This window comes from Perna viridis, chromosome 6, assembly GCF_037379345.1.
Source record: "Perna viridis isolate PV_CMFRI_1.1 ecotype Kerala chromosome 6, ASM3737934v1, whole genome shotgun sequence".
Taxonomy (NCBI): Eukaryota; Metazoa; Mollusca; class Bivalvia; order Mytilida; family Mytilidae; genus Perna; species Perna viridis.
Window position 1 is genome coordinate 7,887,109 of NC_142450.1, and position 16,308 is coordinate 7,903,416.

General features: G+C 30.6%; 1 long non-coding RNA gene across 3 annotated transcripts in view; it reads right to left on the minus strand.

Moving 5' to 3' along the window:
- Positions 1-16,308, minus strand: part of LOC148613511 (uncharacterized) — a 309,255-nt gene that overhangs the window by 126,493 nt on the left and 166,454 nt on the right. The window contains exon 1 of one of the 3 annotated variants that reach the window (XR_015923364.1): positions 4,073-4,169. The exons of 1 other annotated variant lie outside the window; for it this stretch is intronic. This is a non-coding gene — a long non-coding RNA (uncharacterized LOC148613511). Of the gene's footprint in view, positions 1-4,072; positions 4,170-16,308 lie in introns of those variants that run through there. One more of the 3 variants, XR_015923365.1, reaches the window with a different exon arrangement.

Genomic DNA, 16,308 nt, shown 5'->3' on the forward strand with positions numbered 1-16,308 from the left:
TAAGGTTCTAAGCTTATCAGGTACATAAGCAGACAGTCAGCTGTATTTTTCCAGTTTTTCTACAAAAAAAATCATTTTTGAAACCTTATAGTGTATGTGGAACTCTAAAATTAGGTGTTTTTGAGACATCACAAGGTATATACATGTATATACATGTAGTGACTTACATTAGAAGCATGAATATCAATGGAATGAATATATTAGGTTTTTTTTCACATTATTTATATTATTTACTAGCAAATACAAAAGATTCAGACCAATAAAACACATATCTGTGATTTTATAGATCCTAAGACAAGGCTGTGAAAACCCCTGATTTTGCCATATTTCATTGACTGGGTTCATAAAAATTACACTAAATTGTCAGATTTCTGCCTAAACCTTGTTCATAAAGTATGTTTTTTGTTGATTTGATGTTCCTAGTGTATAGTTAGAGGAGAAAAACTCAAAGCTGTACAATATTTTCCCACTGGTCTATATTTCATACCTAGCACCTTAGCAAAAGTGCAATTTCAATGGAAAATCCCATAGAAACCATATTTTTTATTTTAATTTCAGAAAATAGAGAATAAAGGGCCAAAATCTTATTATTTCATGTAGATTTACTGAATTCTTGAAAATAAACACCAAATTACCCCCAGCAGATACTAGCAAATACAATTTCTGATACCCTGGCAACCCCCTTATTAGATCAATAAATGTGCTCAATTTGAATAAAAACTGCACTCATGTCAAGATGAACCTTTTTTGACTTCAAGTACAAAGTTTCATCATGATTAGTTGAAAAATATATAAGTTATAGCAAATTTAGTATCAGTGGTACATTGCATGACTCGCATGTCCAATGGTCGAAGGAAATAAGGCCCCTCTAAAATGTACATCTTTTTTTTTAAATGAAATATTTTTGTGATTTTTTACATTGGTTGCATCATATTATGTGTATTTGATGCAATAAAGTTCAGTTTACTCAAGTTCCAGCTGCTTTAAGGCCAAAAATTGGGTTTTTATACATGCGGCCATGGTCAATGCACTTTTAGACCATGTATAGGGGTACACATATGAAAACTCATTTTATGATCCTGACAATGACTTAAATTGATCAACTTCAAACATAAAGTGGTCTACACATATCTAATGTACATTGAAAACAATAAGAAGTGGTTTCAAAGCTAAAAATGTCACTCCAGATCAATTTAAACCAGACCTGTACAGATCTTGTTTTAGTGCGATTGTGTCCGATATTAAAAGTTAGCCTTTATTTGGGTTTTGAATGATGAAAAATCTGAAACAAATGTAAGATAATGTAAGGTTCTAAGCTTATCAGGTACATAAGCAGACAGTCAGCTGTATTTTTCCAGTTTTTCTACAAAAAAAATCATTTTTGAAACCTTATAGTGTATGTGGAACTCTAAAATTAGGTGTTTTTGAGACATCACAAGGTATATACATGTATATACATGTAGTGACTTACATTAGAAGCATGAATATCAATGGAATGAATATATTAGGTTTTTTTTCACATTATTTATATTATTTACTAGCAAATACAAAAGATTCAGACCAATAAAACACATATCTGTGATTTTATAGATCCTAAGACAAGGCTGTGAAAACCCCTGATTTTGCCATATTTCATTGACTGGGTTCATAAAAATTACACTAAATTGTCAGATTTCTGCCTAAACCTTGTTCATAAAGTATGTTTTTTGTTGATTTGATGTTCCTAGTGTATAGTTAGAGGAGAAAAACTCAAAGCTGTACAATATTTTCCCCACTGGTCTATATTTCATACCTAGCACCTTAGCAAAAGTGCAATTTCAATGGAAAATCCCATAGAAACCATATTTTTTATTTTAATTTCAGAAAATAGAGAATAAAGGGCCAAAATCTTATTATTTCATGTAGATTTACTGAATTCTTGAAAATAAACACCAAATTACCCCCAGCAGATACTAGCAAATACAATTTCTGATACCCTGGCAACCCCCTTATTAGGCACAAGACCGCAATTAATTTTCAAGTGCATTTCAATATACACATTTGAGCAGATTAAAAAAATTCCACTGGCGCAAACTCAATAAAACTTCTCTGGCCTAAAGATATGCACAAACAGGATTTTACATATAAATTGTAGAACATTTTACCATCATTTTCTGAAATTAATACATATAATTCGGAGATAGGGTAAACATGACAAATGAACTGAGTTAAAAGTCCTAAATTTTAACCTTCTTCCACTGAACCAAATCACAAGTTTTAGTCAGAATTGATTAATGAAAAAAAATCCCATGTAATTTTAACCTATTTTCTACCAATTAGAGGCAAAACTTCAGCAAATAAGTTTTCAGTAAAAATATGAAAAAATGTGGAAGGTACCTACTACCAAAGTTGGAACTATATTCGTATACAACGAAAACCAAGGGGAATTAATTGTGTTCTCGTACCTTCAGTATCGTATTAATTTTCCCATAGATTTCTATAGTAAAGTGCATATTTCTAGGATTAAAAAAAAATATGCAAATTGATTCAATAAAACTTTCACTTATGTAGCATTTCTAAAGACATGTGAAAAAATAATTTCCCGCAAAGAAAATAGGGTGAGTCCATGAAGATCGGAGAGAAAAGTAGTCTTGAACTATAAATACCCATTTTCCCTACTTTCACTTTCGTTTTGCACTCACCAAACCAACCTTTTCAGTGGAACATTTTTATGATATTATGTTAGATTTTCTTTTAAAAAAGTTACAGTGTGATGTTTGCTCTATTTTATAAGTCATTGTTCATATCTTTTGACAAAACATTAGTTTGTACAGAGGCAAAAGGAAAATGCACTATATTTTTACAGCATCCATGTTTTGACGTACACCCGCTCAGGGATATGCAATACGATACTGGTACCTATTATTAATAAACATTTCAATGTAATCATAAAAGTTGTTGTTTTTCTGCTAGAGTATTCATTTTCATACTGAAAATTCAGAATATCATTGCCCTGCTACAAACATGAGTTTTCTATTAAGATTTTTATATAGGTACCCTATTCCAGGAATAAGACTAATATCTCAATGTTAGCCAGAAAATATTACTTTTGATAAAAAGCTGCTGCATTAGTCAAACTAAGCAAATTTGTGGTTTATTCTGACATGGTAGATACATGAGCTGTACTATGAGTTCCAAATCATTATTTAATCCCCACTTGTGAGTTCCATATATGGAAATATTAATATCCGAACCTCCTTTTTTGTCTTTAACTCAAGGCAGCCTCTTGTTTAAAGTAAAGTATATGTACTGGTACAACCAACTGTTTTAAACTATAGATATGGTCATTTCAATTATAATAAATCCAGAAAAAATTATACCAATATCATAGTTTTAAAAAATATAGCTTTTCATATGGAGAAAATACAGATTTTAAGCCAATTTGGTACCCCAGGCAGATACAAATGGACCTCAGTATGACAGGAAAAGGACTTTTTCTTTAAAACAGATAGCTATGATGCAAGAAAATAGGTTACTGGTATAAATATTATAATAACAATTGTCTGCTTTAAATACTTTTTGAAAGAATTCAGTTTTTATATGAAAAAAACACCATTATTTTTCTTGCCGCATTAGAATCTGTCCATTTGAACCACTAAAAAAAGTCCACTAAAAAATTGCCTGTTGATTTTTGTGACATATCTGTGTTTAAATCAACCACACAGTTATATGGCAAACCATTTTAGCTATTTATTTGAAAGAAAAACAAAAAATTAAAAAAATATTCATTTTTCATATATAAGAGGCAATGTATGGAAAATGACTACTTTCAAGTCCTAACCACATACTTAAAATGTGTTGTAACTTGAAAACTATCCTTTCTGCAGGAGTATTACTTGCTTCAGGTTACTTGAATATAGATATGCTCATCATAAATAGTCAAGATAATAATTTTATCGAACTGATATCCTACAAATTCATCGAAACAAAATGCATTTCCAAATTTGGAAAAGATTAACCATAAATGCAAAACACCAGAGCTACCATAAAAAATCAGGTTCAAGGGTTGGCTAATTCATCTTAAAAGTGTTACCTGCATTGGGGTACTACTTTTTCAGCTGGTAAAGACCACTTGCTGAATATCCAACTTAACTTGAAAAACTGGCTTACTAAGTCTCTGTATCGTATTAATTTTCCCATAGATTTCTATAGTGAAGTGCATATTTCTAGGATTTAAAAAAAAAATATGCAAATTGATTCAATAAAACTTTCAGTTATGTAGCATTTCTAAGGACATGTGAAAAAATAATTTCCCGCAAAGAAAATAGGATGAGTCCACGAAGATCAGAGAGAAAAGTAGTCTTGAACTATAAATACCCATTTTCCCTACATTCACTTTCGTTTTGCACTCACCAAACCAACCTTTTCAGTGGAACATTTTTATGATATTATGTTAGATTTTCTTTTAAAAAAGTTACAGTGTGATGTTTGCTCTATTTTATAAGTCATTGTTCATATCTTTTGACAAAACATTAGTTTGTACAGAGGCAAAAAGAAAATGCACTATATTTTTACAGCATCCATGTTTTGACGTACACCCGCTCAGGGATATGCAATACGATACTGGTACCTATTGCTAATAAACATTTCAATATAATCATAAAAGTTGTTGTTTTTCTGCTAGAGTATTCATTTTCATACTGAAAATTCAGAATATCATTGCCCTGCTACAAACATGAGTTTTCTATTAAAATTTTTATATAGGTACCCTATTCCAGGAATAAGACTAATATCTCAATGTTAGCCAGAAAATATTACTTTTGATAAAAAGCTGCTGCATTAGTCAAACTAAGCAAATTTGTGGTTTATTCTGACATGGTAGATACATGAGCTGTACTATGAGTTCCAAATCATTATTTAATCCCCACTTGTGAGTTCCATATATGGAAATATTAATATCCGAACCTCCTTTTTTGTCTTTAACTCAAGGGAGCCTCTTGTTTAAAGTAAAGTATATGTACTGGTACAACCAACTGTTTTAAACTATAGATATGGTCATTTCAATTATAATAAATCCAGAAAAAATTATACCAATATCATAGTTTTAAAAAATATAGCTTTTCATATGGAGAAAATACAGATTTTAAGCCAATTTGGTACCCCAGGCAGATACAAATGGACCTCAGTATGACAGGAAAAGGACTTTTTCTTTAAAACAGATAGCTATGATGCAAGAAAATAGGTTACTGGTATAAATATTATAATAACAATTGTCTGCTTTAAATACTTTTTGAAAGAATTCAGTTTTTATATGAAAAAAACACCATTATTTTTCTTGCCGCATTAGAATCTGTCCATTTGAACCACTAAAAAAAGTCCACTAAAAAATTGCCTGTTGATTTTTGTGACATATCTGTGTTTAAATCAACCACACAGTTATATGGCAAACCATTTTAGCTATTTATTTGAAAGAAAAACAAAAAATTAAAAAAATATTCATTTTTCATATATAAGAGGCAATGTATGGAAAATGACTACTTTCAAGTCCTAACCACATACTTAAAATGTGTTGTAACTTGAAAACTATCCTTTCTGCAGGAGTATTACTTGCTTCAGGTTACTTGAATATAGATATGCTCATCATAAATAGTCAAGATAATAATTTTATCGAACTGATATCCTACAAATTCATCGAAACAAAATGCATTTCCAAATTTGGAAAAGATTAACCATAAATGCAAAACACCAGAGCTACCATAAAAAATCAGGTTCAAGGGTTGGCTAATTCATCTTAAAAGTGTTACCTGCATTGGGGTACTACTTTTTCAGCTGGTAAAGACCACTTGCTGAATATCCAACTTAACTTGAAAAACTGGCTTACTAAGTCTCTGTATCGTATTAATTTTCCCATAGATTTCTATAGTGAAGTGCATATTTCTAGGATTTAAAAAAAAAATATGCAAATTGATTCAATAAAACTTTCAGTTATGTAGCATTTCTAAGGACATGTGAAAAAATAATTTCCCGCAAAGAAAATAGGGTGAGTCCACGAAGATCGGAGAGAAAAGTAGTCTTGAACTATAAATACCCATTTTCCCTACTTTCACTTTCGTTTTGCGCTCACCAAACCAACCTTTTCAGTGGAACATTTTTATGATATTATGTTAGATTTTCTTTTAAAAAAGTTACAGTGTGATGTTTGCTCTATTTTATAAGTCATTGTTCATATCTTTTGACAAAACATTAGTTTGTACAGAGGCAAAAGGAAAATGCACTATATTTTTACAGAATCCATGTTTTGACGTACACCCGCTCAGGGATATGCAATACAATACTGGTACCTATTATTAATAAACATTTCAATGTAATCATAAAAGTTGTTGTTTTTCTGCTAGAGTATTCATTTTCATACTGAAAATTCAGAATATCATTGCCCTGCTACAAACATGAGTTTTCTATTAAAATTTTTATATAGGTACCCTATTCCAGGAATAAGACTAATATCTCAATGTTAGCCAGAAAATATTACTTTTGATAAAAAGCTGCTGCATTAGTCAAACTAAGCAAATTTGTGGTTTATTCTGACATGGTAGATACATGAGCTGTACTATGAGTTCCAAATCATTATTTAATCCCCACTTGTGAGTTCCATATATGGAAATATTAATATCCGAACCTCCTTTTTTGTCTTTAACTCAAGGGAGCCTCTTGTTTAAAGTAAAGTATATGTACTGGTACAACCAACTGTTTTAAACTATAGATATGGTCATTTCAATTATAATAAATCCAGAAAAAATTATACCAATATCATAGTTTTAAAAAATATAGCTTTTCATATGGAGAAAATACAGATTTTAAGCCAATTTGGTACCCCAGGCAGATACAAATGGACCTCAGTATGACAGGAAAAGGACTTTTTCTTTAAAACAGATAGCTATGATGCAAGAAAATAGGTTACTGGTATAAATATTATAATAACAATTGTCTGCTTTAAATACTTTTTGAAAGAATTCAGTTTTTATATGAAAAAAACACCATTATTTTTCTTGCCGCATTAGAATCTGTCCATTTGAACCACTAAAAAAAGTCCACTAAAAAATTGCCTGTTGATTTTTGTGACATATCTGTGTTTAAATCAACCACACAGTTATATGGCAAACCATTTTAGCTATTTATTTGAAAGAAAAACAAAAAATTAAAAAAATATTCATTTTTCATATATAAGAGGCAATGTATGGAAAATGACTACTTTCAAGTCCTAACCACATACTTAAAATGTGTTGTAACTTGAAAACTATCCTTTCTGCAGGAGTATTACTTGCTTCAGGTTACTTGAATATAGATATGCTAATCATAAATAGTCAAGATAATAATTTTATCGAACTGATATCCTACAAATTCATCGAAACAAAATGCATTTCCAAATTTGGAAAAGATTAACCATAAATGCAAAACACCAGAGCTACCATAAAAAATCAGGTTCAAGGGTTGGCTAATTCATCTTAAAAGTGTTACCTGCATTGGGGTACTACTTTTTCAGCTGGTAAAGACCACTTGCTGAATATCCAACTTAACTTGAAAAACTGGCTTACTAAGTCTCTGTATCGTATTAATTTTCCCATAGATTTCTATAGTGAAGTGCATATTTCTAGGATTTAAAAAAAAAATATGCAAATTGATTCAATAAAACTTTCAGTTATGTAGCATTTCTAAGGACATGTGAAAAAATAATTTCCCGCAAAGAAAATAGGGTGAGTCCACGAAGATCGGAGAGAAAAGTAGTCTTGAACTATAAATACCCATTTTCCCTACTTTCACTTTCGTTTTGCGCTCACCAAACCAACCTTTTCAGTGGAACATTTTTATGATATTATGTTAGATTTTCTTTTAAAAAAGTTACAGTGTGATGTTTGCTCTATTTTATAAGTCATTGTTCATATCTTTTGACAAAACATTAGTTTGTACAGAGGCAAAAGGAAAATGCACTATATTTTTACAGAATCCATGTTTTGACGTACACCCGCTCAGGGATATGCAATACAATACTGGTACCTATTATTAATAAACATTTCAATGTAATCATAAAAGTTGTTGTTTTTCTGCTAGAGTATTCATTTTCATACTGAAAATTCAGAATATCATTGCCCTGCTACAAACATGAGTTTTCTATTAAAATTTTTATATAGGTACCCTATTCCAGGAATAAGACTAATATCTCAATGTTAGCCAGAAAATATTACTTTTGATAAAAAGCTGCTGCATTAGTCAAACTAAGCAAATTTGTGGTTTATTCTGACATGGTAGATACATGAGCTGTACTATGAGTTCCAAATCATTATTTAATCCCCACTTGTGAGTTCCATATATGGAAATATTAATATCCGAACCTCCTTTTTTGTCTTTAACTCAAGGCAGCCTCTTGTTTAAAGTAAAGTATATGTACTGGTACAACCAACTGTTTTAAACTATAGATATGGTCATTTCAATTATAATAAATCCAGAAAAAATTATACCAATATCATAGTTTTAAAAAATATAGCTTTTCATATGGAGAAAATACAGATTTTAAGCCAATTTGGTACCCCAGGCAGATACAAATGGACCTCAGTATGACAGGAAAAGGACTTTTTCTTTAAAACAGATAGCTATGATGCAAGAAAATAGGTTACTGGTATAAATATTATAATAACAATTGTCTGCTTTAAATACTTTTTGAAAGAATTCAGTTTTTATATGAAAAAAACACCATTATTTTTCTTGCCGCATTAGAATCTGTCCATTTGAACCACTAAAAAAAGTCCACTAAAAAATTGCCTGTTGATTTTTGTGACATATCTGTGTTTAAATCAACCACACAGTTATATGGCAAACCATTTTAGCTATTTATTTGAAAGAAAAACAAAAAATTAAAAAAATATTCATTTTTCATATATAAGAGGCAATGTATGGAAAATGACTACTTTCAAGTCCTAACCACATACTTAAAATGTGTTGTAACTTGAAAACTATCCTTTCTGCAGGAGTATTACTTGCTTCAGGTTACTTGAATATAGATATGCTAATCATAAATAGTCAAGATAATAATTTTATCGAACTGATATCCTACAAATTCATCGAAACAAAATGCATTTCCAAATTTGGAAAAGATTAACCATAAATGCAAAACACCAGAGCTACCATAAAAAATCAGGTTCAAGGGTTGGCTAATTCATCTTAAAAGTGTTACCTGCATTGGGGTACTACTTTTTCAGCTGGTAAAGACCACTTGCTGAATATCCAACTTAACTTGAAAAACTGGCTTACTAAGTCTCTGTATCGTATTAATTTTCCCATAGATTTCTATAGTGAAGTGCATATTTCTAGGATTTAAAAAAAAAATATGCAAATTGATTCAATAAAACTTTCAGTTATGTAGCATTTCTAAGGACATGTGAAAAAATAATTTCCCGCAAAGAAAATAGGGTGAGTCCACGAAGATCGGAGAGAAAAGTAGTCTTGAACTATAAATACCCATTTTCCCTACTTTCACTTTCGTTTTGCGCTCACCAAACCAACCTTTTCAGTGGAACATTTTTATGATATTATGTTAGATTTTCTTTTAAAAAAGTTACAGTGTGATGTTTGCTCTATTTTATAAGTCATTGTTCATATCTTTTGACAAAACATTAGTTTGTACAGAGGCAAAAGGAAAATGCACTATATTTTTACAGCATCCATGTTTTGACGTACACCCGCTCAGGGATATGCAATACAATACTGGTACCTATTATTAATAAACATTTCAATGTAATCATAAAAGTTGTTGTTTTTCTGCTAGAGTATTCATTTTCATACTGAAAATTCAGAATATCATTGCCCTGCTACAAACATGAGTTTTCTATTAAAATTTTTATATAGGTACCCTATTCCAGGAATAAGACTAATATCTCAATGTTAGCCAGAAAATATTACTTTTGATAAAAAGCTGCTGCATTAGTCAAACTAAGCAAATTTGTGGTTTATTCTGACATGGTAGATACATGAGCTGTACTATGAGTTCCAAATCATTATTTAATCCCCACTTGTGAGTTCCATATATGGAAATATTAATATCCGAACCTCCTTTTTTGTCTTTAACTCAAGGCAGCCTCTTGTTTAAAGTAAAGTATATGTACTGGTACAACCAACTGTTTTAAACTATAGATATGGTCATTTCAATTATAATAAATCCAGAAAAAATTATACCAATATCATAGTTTTAAAAAATATAGCTTTTCATATGGAGAAAATACAGATTTTAAGCCAATTTGGTACCCCAGGCAGATACAAATGGACCTCAGTATGACAGGAAAAGGACTTTTTCTTTAAAACAGATAGCTATGATGCAAGAAAATAGGTTACTGGTATAAATATTATAATAACAATTGTCTGCTTTAAATACTTTTTGAAAGAATTCAGTTTTTATATGAAAAAAACACCATTATTTTTCTTGCCGCATTAGAATCTGTCCATTTGAACCACTAAAAAAAGTCCACTAAAAAATTGCCTGTTGATTTTTGTGACATATCTGTGTTTAAATCAACCACACAGTTATATGGCAAACCATTTTAGCTATTTATTTGAAAGAAAAACAAAAAATTAAAAAAAATATTCATTTTTCATATATAAGAGGCAATGTATGGAAAATGACTACTTTCAAGTCCTAACCACATACTTAAAATGTGTTGTAACTTGAAAACTATCCTTTCTGCAGGAGTATTACTTGCTTCAGGTTACTTGAATATAGATATGCTAATCATAAATAGTCAAGATAATAATTTTATCGAACTGATATCCTACAAATTCATCGAAACAAAATGCATTTCCAAATTTGGAAAAGATTAACCATAAATGCAAAACACCAGAGCTACCATAAAAAATCAGGTTCAAGGGTTGGCTAATTCATCTTAAAAGTGTTACCTGCATTGGGGTACTACTTTTTCAGCTGGTAAAGACCACTTGCTGAATATCCAACTTAACTTGAAAAACTGGCTTACTAAGTCTCTGTATCGTATTAATTTTCCCATAGATTTCTATAGTGAAGTGCATATTTCTAGGATTTAAAAAAAAAATATGCAAATTGATTCAATAAAACTTTCAGTTATGTAGCATTTCTAAGGACATGTGAAAAAATAATTTCCCGCAAAGAAAATAGGGTGAGTCCACGAAGATCGGAGAGAAAAGTAGTCTTGAACTATAAATACCCATTTTCCCTACTTTCACTTTCGTTTTGCGCTCACCAAACCAACCTTTTCAGTGGAACATTTTTATGATATTATGTTAGATTTTCTTTTAAAAAAGTTACAGTGTGATGTTTGCTCTATTTTATAAGTCATTGTTCATATCTTTTGACAAAACATTAGTTTGTACAGAGGCAAAAGGAAAATGCACTATATTTTTACAGCATCCATGTTTTGACGTACACCCGCTCAGGGATATGCAATACGATACTGGTACCTATTATTAATAAACATTTCAATGTAATCATAAAAGTTGTTGTTTTTCTGCTAGAGTATTCATTTTCATACTGAAAATTCAGAATATCATTGCCCTGCTACAAACATGAGTTTTCTATTAAAATTTTTATATAGGTACCCTATTCCAGGAATAAGACTAATATCTCAATGTTAGCCAGAAAATATTACTTTTGATAAAAAGCTGCTGCATTAGTCAAACTAAGCAAATTTGTGGTTTATTCTGACATGGTAGATACATGAGCTGTACTATGAGTTCCAAATCATTATTTAATCCCCACTTGTGAGTTCCATATATGGAAATATTAATATCCGAACCTCCTTTTTTGTCTTTAACTCAAGGCAGCCTCTTGTTTAAAGTAAAGTATATGTACTGGTACAACCAACTGTTTTAAACTATAGATATGGTCATTTCAATTATAATAAATCCAGAAAAAATTATACCAATATCATAGTTTTAAAAAATATAGCTTTTCATATGGAGAAAATACAGATTTTAAGCCAATTTGGTACCCCAGGCAGATACAAATGGACCTCAGTATGACAGGAAATGGACTTTTTCTTTAAAACAGATAGCTATGATGCAAGAAAATAGGTTACTGGTATAAATATTATAATAACAATTGTCTGCTTTAAATACTTTTTGAAAGAATTCAGTTTTTATATGAAAAAAACACCATTATTTTTCTTGCCGCATTAGAATCTGTCTAAACCACTAAAAATGTCCACTAAAAAATTGGCTGTTGACTTTTGTGACATTTTTGTCTTTAAATCAACCACACAGTAATATGGCAACCCATTTTAGCTATTTATTTGAAAGAAAAACAAAAGATACAAAAATATTCATTTTTTTTATATATAAGAGGCAATGTATATAAAATGACTACTTTCAAGTCCTAACCACATACTTAAAATGTGTTGTAACTTGAAAACTATCCTTTATGCAGGAGTATTACTTGCTTTAGGTCACCTGAATATAGATATGCTCATCATAAATAGTCAAGATAATAATTTTATCGAACTGATATCCTACAAATTCATCGAAACAAAATGCATTTCCAAATTTGGTAAAGATTAACCATAAATGCAAAACACCAGAGCTACCATGAAAAACAGGTTCAAAGGTTGGCTAATTCATCTTAAAAGTGTTACCTGCATTGGGGTACTACTTTTTCAGCTGGTAAAGACCACTTGCTGAATATCCAACTTAACATGAGAAACTGGCTTACTACTAATAAACATTTCAATATAATCATGAAAGTTGTTGTTTTTCTGCTAGAGCCAGCACTCCACAGTATTGTAGAACTGCCTGATTTTGGTCTTGTAATCTGATGCGTTGTAACATTTATCACTTTAAAAAATTGTCAAGCATCTGTAAATCTATATGTCTAGAAATAGCTCAAGCCAAGGCCTTCAGGATGCAGTAAAAATTTTCTGGAAAAAAATTACCCACAGCATATAGGGTTACCATAGAAACCATGCAAAAATATGCGAAAATTTGCAAAAAAGTTCATAAAATCAGGTTTAAAAATATCAAATTTTCCGCAAAATATCTGAAATTTTTATTTCAATCCCTGAAACTGTTCAAACTTTTCCCTTCAAAAACCCCTTCCTCATATGGGCATCGCCGGTTAGATTTTGAGCTATTTCACTTTGTAATCCACTTATTAAATTTAGCATGGTAAAAAATTGACTTACTTTCACTTTCACAATGAAGTCAAATTGTCATTGAAAAAAAGCCCCTTCAACATTGAATATATAAAAAACATTGCAAAATACTTTTAAAAGTCCCCTTTTTTCAGAAAATGTTTTATCAACAATAGATTCTTCATTTTTAATCACTATAGCAACTACCGGTTTCCATTCATGTCATTTTTCATCCCTAGCCAAAAGTGCGAAACTAAACTAAACTGTGGAGTGCTGGCTTAAGCAAAATGCAATATTAAATATTGTAATTTTCTAGTTATTTCTTGAAAGCTTACCTTCTTACGAGTAAAATGATACCAAATTTATCATAATTGGACAATTGATAACAATTTTAGAGGCATTCTCATACTAGGCTATCTCCTCTTCATTAGTGGAGAACTTTCCTTATACCTAAGTACAGATATGCATTTCACTGTATTTGCTATAATCATCTTTTAGATGAAAATTTCCACTTAAAACATACAAAATCACAACCCATATGTACTTATAAACCCTAAATTTGGGGTTTTGTAAGCTTTTAACACAGGTTTTATGCCAAAATAGTGCATTTGAAGCTCATCACATGAAAAATCACAGAAATCTGAATGAACTGAAAACCAAATACTAAAACGCCCACTCCAGGTCTAAGGTTATTAAACCTTTGCTTATTGTGCACTTAAAAGTTGCCTGGTTAACTATTTTACATGTAACCTGTGCAAATATTTAGCTTTTAAAAATATATTTCATTCTTTGTGATGGCAAGAGCCATATTCACACATGAATTAGTTCAATGATTGTTCTGTTAACTTTGCAAAAAATCTGCATACTTGGTTGCTAGGGACTTATTAGCTAACAACAACATAGGTCCATACCATTAAGTTACATTGTTTTAACCCTTGTATCAAAGCATAGCATAAAAACACTAGTTTCTAAGGTGTAAAGCAATTTTTTAAATGTGTAGGGGTATAGGCAGTTCCCTTTAAGCAAAATGCAATATTAAATATTGTAATTTTCTAGTTATTTCTTGAAAGCTTACCTTCTTACGAGTAAAATGATACCAAATTTATCATAATTGGACAATTGATAACAATTTTAGAGGCATTCTCATACTAGGCTATCTCCTCTTCATTAGTGGAGAACTTTCCTTATACCTAAGTACAGATATGCATTTCACTGTATTTGCTATAATCATCTTTTAGATGAAAATTTCCACTTAAAACATACAAAATCACAACCCATATGTACTTATAAACCCTAAATTTGGGGTTTTGTAAGCTTTTAACACAGGTTTTATGCCAAAATAGTGCATTTGAAGCTCATCACATGAAAAATCACAGAAATCTGAATGAACTGAAAACCAAATACTAAAACGCCCACTCCAGGTCTAAGGTTATTAAACCTTTGCTTATTGTGCACTTAAAAGTTGCCCGGTTAACTATTTTACATGTAACCTGCGCAAATATTTAGCTTTTAAAAATATATTTCATTCTTTGTGATGGCAAGAGCCATATTCACACATGAATTAGTTCAATGATTGTTCTGTTAACTTTGCAAAAAATCTGCATACTTGGTTGCTAGGGACTTATTAGCTAACAACAACATAGGTCCATACCATTAAGTTACATTGTTTTAACCCTTGTATCAAAGCATAGCATAAAAACACTAGTTTCTAAGGTGTAAAGCAATTTTTTAAATGTGTAGGGGTATAGGCAGTTCCCTTTAAGCAAAATGCAATATTAAATATTGTAATTTTCTAGTTATTTCTTGAAAGCTTACCTTCTTACGAGTAAAATGATACCAAATTTATCATAATTGGACAATTGATAACAATTTTAGAGGCATTCTCATACTAGGCTATCTCCTCTTCATTAGTGGAGAACTTTCCTTATACCTAAGTACAGATATGCATTTCACTGTATTTGCTATAATCATCTTTTAGATGAAAATTTCCACTTAAAACATACAAAATCACAACCCATATGTACTTATAAACCCTAAATTTGGGGTTTTGTAAGCTTTTAACACAGGTTTTATGCCAAAATAGTGCATTTGAAGCTCATCACATGAAAAATCACAGAAATCTGAATGAACTGAAAACCAAATACTAAAACGCCCACTCCAGGTCTAAGGTTATTAAACCTTTGCTTATTGTGCACTTAAAAGTTGCCCGGTTAACTATTTTACATGTAACCTGCGCAAATATTTAGCTTTTAAAAATATATTTCATTCTTTGTGATGGCAAGAGCCATATTCACACATGAATTAGTTCAATGATTGTTCTGTTAACTTTGCAAAAAATCTGCATACTTGGTTGCTAGGGACTTATTAGCTAACAACAACATAGGTCCATACCATTAAGTTACATTGTTTTAACCCTTGTATCAAAGCATAGCATAAAAACACTAGTTTCTAAGGTGTAAAGCAATTTTTTAAATGTGTAGGGGTATAGGCAGTTCCCTTTAAGCCAGCACTCCACAGTATTGTAGAACTGCCTGATTTTGGTCTTGTAATCTGATGCTTTGTAACATTTATCACTTTAAAAAATTGTCAAGCATCTGTAAATCTATATGTCTAGAAATAGCTCAAGCCAAGGCCTTCAGGATGCAGTAAAAATTTTCTGGAAAAAAATTACCCACAGCATATAGGGTTACCATAGAAACCATGCAAAAATATGTGAAAATTTGCAAAAAAGTTCATAAAATCAGGTTTAAAAATATCAAATTTCCCGCAAAATATCTGAAATTTTTATTTCAATCCCTGAAACTGTTCAAACTTTTCCCTTCAAAAACCCCTTCCTCATATGGGCATCGCCGGTTAGATTTTGAGCTATTTCACTTTGTAATCCACTTATTAAATTTAGCATGGTAAAAAATTGACTTACTTTCACTTTCACAATGAAGTCAAATTGTCATTGAAAAAAAGCCCCTTCAACATTGAATATATAAAAAACATTGCAAAATACTTTTAAAAGTCCCCTTTTTTCAGAAAATGTTTTATCAACAATAGATTCTTCATTTTTAATCACTATAGCAACTACCAGTTTCCATTCATGTCATTTTTCATCCCTAGCCAAAAGTGCAAAACTAAACTAAACTGTGGAGTGCTGGCTTAAGCAAAATGCAATATTAAATATTGTAATTTTCTAGTTATT